General features: G+C 44.9%; 1 protein-coding gene across 1 annotated transcript in view; it reads left to right on the top strand.

Annotated features, from left to right (window-relative positions):
* PIGL (phosphatidylinositol glycan anchor biosynthesis class L) overlaps positions 1 to 12,932 on the top strand; it is a 143,318-nt gene that overhangs the window by 53,024 nt on the left and 77,362 nt on the right. The gene's annotated exons all lie outside the window — the stretch shown is intronic.

Genomic DNA, 12,932 nt, shown 5'->3' with positions numbered 1-12,932 from the left:
TTTTCAGAAAAGTGTGTGTGGCTAAGGCCTCATGCACAGGACCATATATATTTTGCAATCCACAAACCGCAGATCCGCAAAATATGGACACCATCCAGGTGCCATCCGTACTTTTTGCGGAACCATTTACTTCATTGGGTTAATGCGGACCAGTATAGGACATGATCTATAATTTGCAGAGCGGACATATGGATGCAGACGGGGCGGGGATGTCATCCTTGTGCTGTCCGCATCCGTATGTCCATTCCACAAATTATAGAACATGTACTGTTCTGGTTCAAGGACCCATTAAAGTCAGTGGGTCCGCAAAAAATGCAGATGGCACATGAACAGTATCTATATTTTGCTAATCCGCAGTTTGCGGACCGCGAAACAGATATGGTTGTGTGCATGAGGCCTTAGCGGTAGGGTCTGACTTCTTTGGGCCAGCAAATTTCCACTAATTTACATCAGAAATTTGAGTTATGTCTCAAATTGACACCGGATTTGACCAGCAATGCGCCTCATTTCTAAATCAATTAGGCGGCACATTTATTAAGACCAGCGTTGTGCTGCAATCTGAGCCTGAAATATGCCTAATATATACGTATTTCAGCTTAATAAATGACCCCCTAAGAGCGTCACACTCTCTAGTGTAAAGTAGATATGGGCATAGCTGGCAACCGCGGATCTCTCTACTCCGCCATTCATGCTGTGACCCATGCTGCTTGTTGCTGATGGCGTCCAGGATGCCATTCGGGGTCTTGTAAGCGGACTCCTCCACCTACACTGGACTTTTTCAGGGACGCCCCCGGTGGGAGTAGAATATAAGGCTCTTCCTACTCTAAGAGGATCTGACTGACTGGTGAGATAAGTGGTGCTGTTGGGGGTTTGTGGTGCATGTTTAACACTGCCGGAGAAGTGTGTTGTACCGCGGGTATTGTATGCACTGCATGGTGGTGTATGGTTGCCACTGCTGGAGGTAATAAAGGTGCTGCACATTGGTATTTGCTTGGCTCTGCTGTGGAGCTAACATTAGTGCTGCATGGTGGAATTTGTTTGCTGGTCGGGCCCCGATATCACCATGGATTGGGTGGTAAGGCCAACTACACTGACACAGGCAGCACTGATTAGATAGTGTCAGACTGTGCAAGGACACCCCCACCCCCGCCCCGACTGGTAACACCCATCTGGACCTTTATTGGAAACTGCTAGTAATTTATTATTAACTTCTAGCAGCAATAATAACGGAATGGCACATCACAGAATCAGAAGAATGGATGCTCCAGAATTGTTATGACAGTGGGAATGCAAGTAGTTACTAAAACAATCAGGAGAGGCGACTCTGTCAGCAGATTTGTACCTATGACACTGGCTGACCTGTTACATGTGCTCTTGAAGACATCTGCTGAGAAAAATGGTGTTTTAATGTATGCAAATAGCAGCGGGGGTGTTTCTGTTACACCTAGAGGCTCTGTGCCCTGTCAATCAAAGAGGAGAGGGAGCAGCCGTTGCAGAGAGCAAAACCTCTAGGTGTAACTGCAACGCCCCCGTTGCTCCTAGGGGTTCATTTGCATATATTAAAACATCATTTTCGGCAGCAATGTGGACACATGTGAACATGGGACCGATACAGATGTCTTCAGCTGCCAAGTGCACATGTAACAGGTCAGCCAGTGTCATAGGTACAAAACTGCTGACAGATGCCGTTTAACACCTACAGGGACATTCCATACAATTCTATAATATTTGGCATAAGGTTTAGTGAGGCCATTTGCTCTGTTACTATAAAGCAAGGTCAGACCCCTTATGTTAGTTGCTAGGTGAAGACCTTTGCTGGCGTATATATAGAGGGCCCTGATCTCACCCTAATTAATTCCTGATCTAATGGCAGAATTCAAATTTGCAAAATGTAGAGAAGAGCTGTGATAGTAAAGACTGAACCAACTTCAAATTAAAGGGGTTTTCCAAGCGTTTGGTATGGATGGCCTATCCTCATGATAGTTCTTCAATATCAGATGGTGGGGGTCCGACTCCTGACACCGCTGTCAATCAGCTGTTTGTAAAGACAGGAGCACCACAGCCTCTTCCTAGGCCAGTGACGTCACATTCATCCAGTCACGTGGCCTGAGCTGCAATACCAAGCACAACCACTATCAAATGGACGGCGCTGTGTTTGGTAATCCGCTATGAAGCCGCAGCACTCACAGAAGCACCACTGCCTCCTCAAACAGCTGATGGGTGGGGTTCCCTGATGTCGGACCCCCTGGTCAGATAATGATATCAAAATCTCAGAAAGCAGCCCCTTTAATGTAAAATATGGCACCCCCAGCTCTGAAATCCAATCTACAGCGTCCAAGGGATAAATTAACTGCCCCCCCCCCCCCCCCCCACCAGTTATAATCTATAATAAAAAAAAACTGAAATTATTTTTGGAGCAAAAATGTTGTTTTCGTTGTTATCAGTCAATTTTTATGCCTTATAATATTTGGTGTTCAAACAAAACATTATGGCCGTGATGACCACTTGTGTAACTCCCGATACTGCTGGTCATTTAGGGTATAGAAGCATGTGATAATGGGGTCGTTAGCTGGTATTTGTATTGGGTAAGCGTTAATCATACTGGATTTGCTAGATATCAGGGCACAAATTTGCAGGCTTTGGGTAGGGCCAGCTGTTGCGACTTAGGCTACTTTCACACTAGGGTTTTTGCTGGATGCGTCCTGGATCAGCAAAAACGCTCCAGTTACTGATAATACAACCCTCTGTATCCGTTATGAACACATCCGGTTATATTATCTCTAACATTGCCAAGACGGATCCTTCATGAACTCCATTGAAAGTCCATGGGGGACGGATCCGTTTTCTATTGTGTCAGAGAAAACTGATCCATCCCCATTGACATGCATTGTAGGTCATGACGGATCCGTCTTGCTCCGCATCCGTGATGGAAAGAAAAGCGCAGCTTGCTGCTTTTCGGTATGAGAGCACAACCAAAAACATGCTTTCCGTTCTGTTACGTTTTGTCCCCATTGACAATGAATGGGGACAAAACGGAAGCGTTTTTTTTTTCCCCGGTATTGAGACCCTATGACGGATCTCAATATCAGAAAATAGAAACGCTAGTGTGAAAGTAGCCTTACAGGCTGTCATGATGCAACCAAGATTGTTAAAAACTACTTGTATTGTTAGGCCTCATGCACATGGCCGTACCATCTTTTGCAGTCCGCAAGTCACTGATCTGCGAAACACGGATAATAGTCGTGTGCACTCCGCATTTTGCGCAACGGAAGGTCTTGCCCTCAATAGACCAGTCCTATCCTTGTCCGTGATATGGATAAGAATAGCAAACAAAGGACATGGCAGCAGCACTCTGCAAACACAAATAACGTACAATAACGCCATCATTATAGAAAACATTCTGGTGCTAATGCTACGCTTATTTAGCAAATTTTAAATTCTTGGCAAATACATTTTGTACAAAATTATTTGTTTCTAGCCATGGCAGCGTGCGCCTGCACATTGGGATGTGCTGACCGACGGACAAGAATAGGACATATTCTATTTTATTTTTGTGGGGCCTTGGAACAGAGATATGGGTGTGGACAACACACAGAGTGCCGTCCATATCTTTTGCGATCCCATTGAAGTGTCAGCAAAAAAATGCTGCTCAGATGCGGACCCAGACAACATTTGTGTGCATGAGGCCTTAAAGAAGTATTCCAGAAGAAAAGAAAAGAAATGCTCTGAAAAATATAACAAAGCTTACGCTCAAATCGGCCCATCTCCCACCGCCGGTGGTGCTTGGGTCCCCACTGTATTCCACTAGTCGCTCTTGTCCTGACACACCAGGAAATGGCAGCTGCGGGGGTTCAGCTATCTCTGCAACGCCCATAGAAATGAAATGAGTGCGTGCCCGCCCGCTCCGTTTATTGTAAGCGGCTTCACTGGGTACCAGATCCCCGTTTTCGTGTTAGGTACGATCCCAACAGATCTAATAGTTAACTGCAATCCTGTGTATAGGAGATAACTTTGTATAACCAGAATACCCCTTTAATAAATATGATTAATATAAAATAGTGTTGTTTCAGACAGAGTCCTTCTTCAGGCTCTTCAGTAGGCAGAATAGCAATTAATGAAAACGTTGCGTTTCCCTGAGGATTTTTGTGTGGATTTCTCTGTGTTTCTGGACCAAAATCAGCATTTGTTACTCGCAGATTTCAACATGGATTTGCCCCAGATCTCACTGTTTGCATTCCAAAGGGGGAAAGTCTGCCCAAACAATGGACATGCTGCCGATTTCAAAGTCCAAACCGCTGTGGATTTTCTGTGTGTAAAAGGCCAGTACAGATTTGCGTAGGGCCCCCCTAGGCAAGTGCTGCCATACGCGTGAATCCTCTAACTCCCAGTAATAAGTGTTGCCACTTGTGAAGTTGTATACTATACATCCATATGCCATAGTAGGATAGGGTAGAGATGAGTGAATTTCATATTTTGAAATGCGTTCACACTTCGTTTGGTGGTAAAAGTTATGGATTCCGTTACGACGGATCATAACGCAATTCTATGACGGAATGCATAACGGAATGCCTTTAGAGGCAGTATAAAAGTCTATAGGCTGCAAAACGGATCCGTCCCGTTTACATTATGCAAGGGAGGAATCCGGTTATGCATTCCGTCATGGTCCGTGGTAACGGAATCCATAACGCAATTCACCTTTTACCAGCAAACGAAGTGTGAACAAATTTCATAAGCGGAAATTCGCTCATCTCTAGGATAGGGGTTATCTTTATATTCTTTAACTTTTATATGTAGTTTTTCAGTATTTTTATTATGTTTGTCTATTGACAGTTGGAAAAATCCTCGCCGCCGGTGAACTGCAGGCTGTGTCTCTCGCGCTGCTCACCTTTGCCCCATATAAAGAACCTTTAGATACCAAAGGTTTATTTATCTCCAGCCTTTGATAAAAAGGAGCAAATATTTGATTGGACTGTTGATAGGACACACATCGTTCTATTTTCATAGTTTTTCGAAATCTGCCTCTTTGGGCGCCAATAACTAGAGTCGAGGGCTCCTGTCCATGAGCGTCAGCGAGGCGTTTCTTGGAATATCAATTCCGTATTTGTCGACAGCAGCATCAAAGTAAATTCCACTGGTCTTAACTTTCGTGGACGGGATTTTGTGACAAAAACGATCTGTCCTTTGCAGGAATTATACACGGTGTCAAAATGTTAATAATAATAGCCATTAAGAAGGGCGACTTGCCCCATTGGACAGCATTTGTCCTCATGACCGTCACTAAGCGAGATTTCTAGGGAAAAATCCAGGTTTTGGAACATTTCTTCAATCAGAACATCTTGTTTGATATAAAATGAATTAGGATTTGTCAGATTTCCGAGAATCATTAATAATTTACTTGTAGTGTACATCCTGTCCTGCACGTCCTAAGTAGGCGCAGTTTTCATATAATGAATAATTTACATGTGGCTATATTTCCCTATCGCGCCCTGCGATTGGGAACAGTCTGTGACATTTTATACGTAGGCGCCGCTGCTCATTCCATTTTCATATTAATACGATAAAAATAACCATTTAATAATTTAATATAAGGAGGTCCAGACGGCATGTAAATTACCACATTTAACTCTCGTCTGCCTCCATGACTTGTATCAATGCAAAAAGTTTAGTGTTCCTATTAGAATCGGGAAATTTGAAAGAACCTATTGTAGTCGACTTTTTATTTTATTTTTATTTTTATTATGCGCTGTTAATAGAGTTTACATAATGGAAGTAGCAAGTCTAGCTAGAAAACATAGGGGGGGGGGGGGGGTCCAAATTCATAGCTAAAAGAGTAGAAAGCCCCATATTTTCTTTTGCACCACCTATATAGCTGTGATGGCTAACCTCCGGCACTCAAGCTGTGGCACAACTACAACTCCCAAGATGCACGCTTGCTTGGCTGTTCTCAGAACTCCACAGAAATGAATGGAGCATGCTGGGAGTTGTAGTTTCACCACAGCTGGAGTGTCAGACGTTAGCCATCACTGACCTATAGACTAAGCCTAGGGGGGCGCTACACACACAAAGTTTGTCTTACGTTTTTTTACCACTAAAAACACCAGAATAACATCATGCTTTATTTTTTAGCCCCCTGTGTTTTTTTTGCTGTGTTTGAGCAAACAGCGGTCATTTGCTAACCAGAAATACGCCTATGTTAGGGGTATTTCTGCCACACTCTGCGACTTTACCCCGCTCACGCCAGCTCTACAAAAGGCAGGCCCATCTAATTTATTATTTTCTAGGCCTGTTTTAGGGTACTTTCACACTTGTGTTAGAGGACTCCGGAAAAACGTGTACAAAAGGAAACCATTTGTTAGAGGGATCCGGAAAAACGCGTACAAACGGAAACCGTTTGTTTCCGGATGCGGATCCGTTGAACAAATGCATTGAAATGCCGGATCCAACTCTCCGGTGTCATCCGGAAAAACGGATCCGGTATTTATTATTTTTCACATTTTTAAAGGTCTGTGCATGCGCAGACCGGAAGACCGGTTCCGTCGATGCAGCAATTTTAATGCCGGATCCGGCACTAATACATTTTAATGGGAACTAATGCAGGATCCGGCAAGTGTTCCGGAATTTTGGCCGGAGAAAATGCTGCAGCATGCTGCAGTATTTTTTCTGGCCAAATAACGTAAAAGTGACTGAACTGAAGACACCCTGATGCATCCTGAACGGATTGCTCTCCATTCAGAATGCATTAGGATAAAACTGAAGCGTTTTTGTCCGGGATTCAGCCCCTAGAACGAAACTCAATACCGGAAAACTTTAACGCAAGTGTGAAAGTAGCCTTAGGCGTAGAAAATGGTCTACGTGTAAGACAACAAGGAAGTTGGCTTACATTTAGAACTGGCGCTGGATGTGCCAAAGTTATGTAGAGGCCGGCACCTCTTTATAACTTCAGCGGATCCTCCACCAGCTAAAGGTGTTAATAAGACGGCATCTAAAATGCCTGTCTTAATAAATGACCCCCAGTGTGTTTGCCCACTTGTGTTTCTTTATGTTGTTTTGCCCTATGAGTGATGTAAAAACACCAAGAGCTCAAACATGTTGAATTTTTGAAAGTAAGCAAGAAAGACAAAAAGCACCATCTTTTGAACAAAAACGCCATTAGCAAAATAAAAAAACACTTGCATTTCATATTTCTCACCTTCAGCTAAAATCTGGAGGTTGTGTTTTTACTACAAAAAATGCACCAGAAAACACAAGTGCAGGAAACGCCACTAAATGTCTTACGTATTCTGTCTGCATCCAAATATCTGTTCCGCAAAAGAAAGAACATGTCCTATTCCTAAACAACGGACCCATTGAAGTCATAGGGTCCGCAAAAAATGTGGACGTCGCACAGATGGTATCCACATTCTGCGGACTGTAAAGTGCATACGGTCATGTGAATACACCCTAATATACATGTAATTATTGAAAAGTCATTTTTCTCCCCCGAAATATCACAAAATAAAATTAGAAATTTACATGAGGTGTCCTTAATTTGAGGCTATGTTCACATGGCTTAAAGAGGTTTAGGTCATCAGTATTTGATCAGTGGGGGTCTGACACCTGGGACCCCTGCCAATCTGCTGTTTGAGAAGGCACCGCCTGTGAGCGCCACAGCCTTCTCGCAGCTTTCCAAGTACATTGACGTACATCGTATAGCGGCAGTGCTTGGTATCGCTCTCAGCCCCATTGGCTTAAATGGAGCTGAGCTGCAACTAGGCCATGTTACTAATGTACAGTGATGTCACTAGCCTAGGAAGAGGCTGCGACGCTCAAGGCCTCTTCTATCCAATCGGCGGGGGTCCCAGGTGTCACAACCCTGCAGATCTGATACTGATGACTTATCCTGAGGATAAGTCAGAAATACCTTTTCCTACATAACCTCTTTAAGGGTCCAGTCACGCGTCCGTAGTGTATTGCGGATTCGCAATACACCCGGCCGGCATCCTCCATAGAACTGTCTATTCTTGTCCGCAATTGCGGAGAAGAAAAGAACATGTTCTATTTTTTTGCAGAGCCGCGGCCCGGAAGTTCAGGGCCGCACTCCGGAAATGCGGATGCGGAGAGCACATAGTGAATGAATGGGTCCGAACACGTTCCCGATATTGCAGAACGGATGCGGACCCATTTGCGGACGTGTGAATGGACCCTAATGGTGTGTGCAGGCTGCAGCCTGCTCATTTCCTGTTTGGCCTCCTGGCCTGTTCTGTAGGACGCATGCTGGCCCTTTAAGAGCTCGGCAGCACGCACATCCAAATGTTTCCCCAGTTAATGGCTGGCTGTCCCTGGGTATTTAAGTCACCCACCCCAGAGCTTTAGGTTATCTAGTCTCTAGTTAACGGCAAAGGTGTCATTCTCTGTCAGACCTCAGTGTACCGAACTCCATCCTGACAACCAACTCTGTCTCCCCTGCCCTGCCCTTACCCTGTTCTTGGATTGCCATCTGCCCTGACTTCGAAGGGTCCATCATACACACTAGTATGCTGCCTGCCCTGGCCTCGGCCTGACTCATCACTTTGGATATTGCCTGACCCCCTTGATGCCAACACTGGTGTCTCTGATCCCAGTGGTTCAGCTGCCAATCACACCGGGACTACTCCAGAGGTAGCGGTGTGGTTGGTTCCCTGCAGCGAAGCCCAGATCCCTGTATAGGAGTTAAAGGGTTAATACCAGTAAAGCGCCAGAAAAACGCCCTTAGATTTAGCCCAGAGCCAAACCGGTTAGTTGGCACAGTGGGTACACACCCACTGCCCGTAACATGACTCTCCATGGTTGCAAACAAACCGTATTCTGGTCATGCAGCTGTACTCTCTTCCCTGTCTTTTTGCTAACAAACATTCAGTAGGTTAGTAAGGAGTTGGGGGACGACGAAAGAGAATCCTCATCTCTTATTTTTGATGCACTGGTGAATATGTGGTGCCAAGTGACCACCATAAGCCAAAATTTGTATGACTCATCTGTGACAGCAGGTGGCGATTTTATAAAGACACGTGGCACCACAAATCATCAGATGTGACATTGACAATAGATTTTCTGGGGCGCAAGTCGTGTATCTCACTTAGGCCTCTTTCACAAAATACAGGCCGCAATGCACGAGCACAGTCCGTGGGGCAGCCGCAGCAGATCGCGGACCCATTCACTTAAATGGGTCCGCAATCCGGCCATTCCGCAAAATGTAGGACATGTTTTATCTTTTTTTGCGGAACGGAAGTACGGGACGAAACCCCACGGACCACTCCGTAGTGCTTCCGTAGGGTTCCGTTCCGCATCTCCGGATTTGCGGACCCATTAAAGTTAATGGGTCCGCATCCGTGATGCGGAATGCCCACGCAACAGCACTCATGTATTGCAGATCCGTAAATGCGGTCCGCAATACTGCAACGGGGCGGACACGCCAGTGTGAAAGAGGCCTTACTGTGATCTAAAATGTAAATTACCTTGGACAATTTTTGGTTGTATTAGACACCCCGATCACGCAGACGATTGTCAGGAGGGCCGCTGCTATTACATGCAGAGATCTCCTCCGCAGCATGGGGAGGAGCGATCGCTATGCCTTCGCTTGTCCCCAAGCTCTACAGTGGTTTGCCGGCAGCAGATCGTAATTAGACAGCACGATCTGGCGCCGCCAATTGCTGATCTTTCAAAATGCTAAAAGATCTGGATTGCCCAATGATCGAGCTTTGTTTGCCCATTCATTGTGTAGTCGGCGGCAGTATTACACTGCCAGATGATCGCTTATGAACGCTCATTAGCTATCATTGGGCAGAAAATCTGCCCGTTTAATATACCCTTATGTCTGGTTCTCCTGATGTGTATAGTAAGGGGGGGACACGCTTGACAATACCGGAGCATGGTCACGCTTTCTGTCCTGTTTCATTGGAATTCTACGGTTCCAGGTATCCAATCTCTAGGACTGGCACCGTCTTATTTCTGTTGATCTGTATGGATGCACATGTTCCTTTGGTGTATACAAGTTTATGATGATATGATTGCATTTTTTTTGGTTTCTTTATTGACTGTTTTACATTTTTGCTCTTTGAAGAACTCCCTAAAGTTACGTGCCGCGATTCTATAATGGCACTTAGACTGTGGTCACGGCTGCGGTTCTTTCCGTAGTTACCTATCTTTATGCTTGTGTACATTGTATGAAGCGAATTATCTCTGCAGCACGGTGGTTTAAATGACTCTTGTGTCCTTAAGCCACTGAGGCCGTCCTCTCGTCTCAGCTGAAACTGGACCTGTTCCAAAGAATATGTCGGAATACCAGAAAGAACATACCCATCCCTTGGTGCTCCGTGTCCTCTTTTTAACGAGGGACTCTGCATTCAAAATGCTCGGAGTCATTTCCAACTGTTCTCATAAGGCGTCATGCACTTGGCCATATTACAGCGTTATGTAAGCTCCAAGTTGTACGGAGCCTTAAAAGGCTTGTTCCGTGTGGACATTTATGGCATATTGATGGGATACTTCATAAATGTCCCATAGGTGCGGGTCCCACTCCTATCTGAACAATGGGGCCCAACATGTGTGGAGTCGTTTCCAATCACCACTGTGTGAAAACAGCTGAGCGTACTATTCTACGTTTTTTGAAGGTCCTATAGGCAGTGAATGGAGAAAGTTGTGCGTGCCACAGCACCCTCTCTATTCACAGTGGGGGCCGTTCCTGAGATTGGAGCAGGTCCCAGAGGTGGGATGTGCACCTTTTGGTAATTTAGGGCATATCCTATCAATATGTCATAAATGTCCAGATGGGACAACCCATATAAAGGGGTTGTGCTGGTGCAGGCCATATATATTGATGACCTATTGTCAAACTAGGTCATCAATATCTCATCGGTGAGGATCTGACACCCAGCACCCCGCTGATCAGCTTTCTGAAGCGGAGGCAGCACTCCTGCTTCCTCTTCATTACTCTACGCACCGGTGAGCGGAGGCTCGGTGTATTTACAAGTACTCGCTCCATTCAAGTGAACTTGTAATTACACTTCACCGCTGATACTTCGGAGAAGACGGGGAGTGTAATGAAGTAGAAGCAGCGGTCACATGGAGCTCCGCCTCCTCTTCAAACAGCTGATCGGCGGGGGTGCAGGGTGTCGGACCCCCGGCAATCAAATATTGATTACCTATACTGACGATGGAAGGCTATAAACAATACTGTTCCTCCATAAGCCTTCACTCTCATATGGAGACATACTTATTTTTTTTCTGTAATCCAGAAAAAAATGTTGTATGTTCCATTAGATGCCGTATGACAGAGGTATCCTAGCCTTTAGGCATTGCTTCTAGGTGAGATACCTCTATAATACAGCAATACATGGGGCTTTCCATAGTGCATTACCATGCTGGCTCCATGCTGTCCTCTGACGATTAATCCTCATGCACACGACCGTATTTTTGGTCCATGTCTGATCACAGTTATTGTGGTTCAAACACAGACCCATTCATCTCTATGGGTCCACAAAAAAACGGACAGCACACAGATGTAATCCGTGCGGCCAAGCCACAAATGATAGAACATGTCCTATTCTTGTCCGTTTTGCAGACAAGAATAGCCATTCCTATTTATGGGACTGAGTAAAATGCAAAGTGCTCACAGAAGGTGTCTGTATGTTGCGGATCTGCAAAACGGATACGGTCGCGTGCAGGAGGCCTTATTCTGATGTAGGATCCTACGCAGAATTTTCCAGAATATGGTCAGTTTTTCCATGACTATACACTCGACTACTAGCAGCCACAATATTGCCGTGAACCTACAGAGGGGGCACGGGCACACATTTTTAAAAACATGAAATTGATTAGTGTCATCATTTTTTATTTCCAGCAAATTTCTATTAAAATGAAGGCAAAATACAGTATTTCAGCCCGATAGACTACCTATTGCTGGATGCTGGTGGACTGCTTTCTGCCTGATGTACTTGGCATATTACACCCGCTTTCTTTCCTGTGCCAGTATCCGTCTCGCTCTAGACATTCATATAGGAGGTTTGCCGGGTGTTTGTTACTCTTTGCTTTTATTTGTAGCCAGAATCCTACTTTTAAATTATAATGTTTAAAAGTCAGCAAAATATCAAACAGTAATGATTAACATAGGCAATAAGTAATAGATGACAAGCTTAGTATGGATTGGCACCAGGCATAGCATTTCAGAAATGGATACCCTGCCCCGGGAAGCCTCAGGCATAAACGGCAGAGAAAAGCATTTGGCACCGATTTTTAGGTCTGTATGGCTTGTCGTTGTGGATTTGTGCTGTTTCCCTGCATGGATTTAGGGGGTCAGCTGCTATACATTTCATATGTACAAGTGCCTGTTGTGACCATCTAAATACAGAGAGATCTTATATCACCCTTGATAGGTTTTATTTCATCCATTATCAATCTGATCGACATGATATTTAATCCCCTAGTATATGGATGCTTTGTTTCTTTCTTATATGTAATATTTTCATCTGTTCTGGCATATATTATGTTACCAGATTAGCAGAATAGTCATTAATCAGTTAATCATAATCTAATAAAAAACTCGGACAACTTCTGTAAATGGGCAAAATTAGCAAGTGAATGGATGCTCAACTGTTCCTTTCCTCCCGCTGCTGTCATCTTCTTGGCTGCAGTGGTGACGTTCCGCTCACAGGTCACTGCTGCAGCCAATCGCTGGCCTCGGCTGTGTATGGGACATCTCTTCTGAGGCCCGTGAATGGCTGCAGCTGCGACCAGTGTACGCAGGGCGTTACTGCTGCAGCCAGAAAAACAGAGCAGCAGTAAGGACCAGAGCACAGCGAGGCAAGTAGCAGAGGAGAAAACGGGTAAATATACATTCATTCATTATTTAAGGCAACCAGGGCAACCCCTTTAAAGTGATGGTCAGGTCAGAGTCACTTTATGTATGATCAGTGGCGTAA

This window comes from Bufo gargarizans, chromosome 3, assembly GCF_014858855.1.
Source record: "Bufo gargarizans isolate SCDJY-AF-19 chromosome 3, ASM1485885v1, whole genome shotgun sequence".
Taxonomy (NCBI): domain Eukaryota; kingdom Metazoa; phylum Chordata; class Amphibia; order Anura; family Bufonidae; genus Bufo; species Bufo gargarizans.
The sequence above is the reverse complement of the archived record's forward strand: the minus strand, read 5'-3'. Positions and strand labels throughout refer to the sequence as shown.